The sequence below is a fragment of the Enhydra lutris genome, unplaced genomic scaffold, assembly GCF_002288905.1.
Source record: "Enhydra lutris kenyoni isolate GAN:26980312 unplaced genomic scaffold, ASM228890v2 scaffoldscaffold5, whole genome shotgun sequence".
NCBI classification, from domain to species: Eukaryota; Metazoa; Chordata; class Mammalia; order Carnivora; family Mustelidae; genus Enhydra; species Enhydra lutris.
In genome coordinates this window covers 1,596,194-1,597,810 of record NW_019154089.1, presented here as the reverse complement: position 1 = coordinate 1,597,810, position 1,617 = coordinate 1,596,194, and positions in this window count along the sequence as shown.

The window sequence follows — 1,617 nt, the reverse complement described above, 5'->3', positions numbered from 1 at the left end:
GGCGGGGACTTCCTTTGTTAGCAGGGATGGGGCCCGCCTCTTAAAGGAGCCGCTCTCTGAAAGGTGCCTCCTGGGGAGGGGGAAATATCTAACAACCTTTATGAATTTAAGTTCATAGTTTATCTGTACACCTGTTTCGTCTGGTATTTGTCACGCAGACCGGAGGAGCAGTCGGGGTCCGGCTTATTCTTCCTTAGGGAAGTGAACAGGCCTCGCTCAGAGAACGGCTCTCTCAGCCTTCTCCCAGGGCCTGTTAAACTGCTAGACCTGTGAAGCTAGAGCTAACTAAGGCAACCCCTGCATCTTTAGCTTCACAGGCTTCTTTCTCGCGCCCTAATCTCTAGATTTCCCCCAGAGTATGGGACTCCAGCCTCTTCTGATCTCTCTTCCACTTATGAATACTCTCTACTTAGGTGGCCCAAACCCAGGCAATGAAGGGAAGCCCAGGTACAGGAAAGGAAAGTGGCCTCACCCAAGATAAGAGTCCTCCTATGCGGGTACCAGGTTTTGGCAGCCACAGTGGACCCATGTTCAACTGTGTCAAGGTGCTGAAGAGATAAGGAGAACTGAAGAGGGGCGTCGAAGTGATGGAGAACCTCTCTCCTTCTGTAGACATGCAGAAGGATAAAATGATCCTAAAGTGACCACACATCCTCACCAAATCCCCTTTGAGGGCTTTTTGGAAACCCAAATAAGATTAAATAAGCTGAGGAAAAATCAGAGCTAAAATTTACTGAGTATTTACTATTTTGTGGCACTATTATGCCTTTTTAGTACTATTTCATGTGATTTTCACAATGATCTTGGGAAGAAGATTTTAATCTTTTACAGATGAGGAAATGCAGGTTCTATGAGGATGAGTAACTTGCCAAGGTCACCCAAGGTCACCCAAGCTAAGAAGCTTTGGAACAGTGTTTTAACATGGGAGGTTTGATTCCAGAGTCCATGTTCTTTTTTTTTTTTTTTTTTGAAGATTTTATTTATTTATTTAACAGAGAGAGAGATCACAAGTAGGCAGAGAGGCTGGCAGAGAGAAAGAGGAAGCAGGCTCCCTGCTGAGCAGAGAGCCTGATGTTGGGCTCGATCCCAGGACCCCCCAGGACCCCCCAGGACCCCGAGATCACAACCTGAGCTAAAGGCAGAGGCTTAACCCACTGAGCCACCCAGGCACCCCTCCAGAATCCATGTTCTTAACCATGATGCTGTCTTAGATTTTTGTTGAACATAATGGGTACTGAAGTTGTGGAATTTAATACTCCTAAGCAGGAAATGACTCTATTAAGTAGTTTGGAGAAAGTATTATCAGTAACCAGGAAGGGGAGCTGAAAGTTCAGGTAGGCCACTTAGGCTGCTCCCGATGGCTCCCTAGGGGCCTCTTTTGGGGTTGAAATTTGTGGCCTGATCAATGTGACCATTTCTGTGGATTTCCCAGTGGTAGCCCTTGTTTGATTTTTCTGTGTTTCTTATGTTTATTCTCACATCCTGGAGAGCAAGGTCATTTCCTCCTTTCTTTCTTCCTTTCTCTCTCCCTTCCTTCTTCCTCCCTCCCTTCCCCTTTCTCCCTTCCTTCCTTCCCTCCTTCCTTCCTACCTTCCTCTTTCTTCCTTCCTCTTTTCC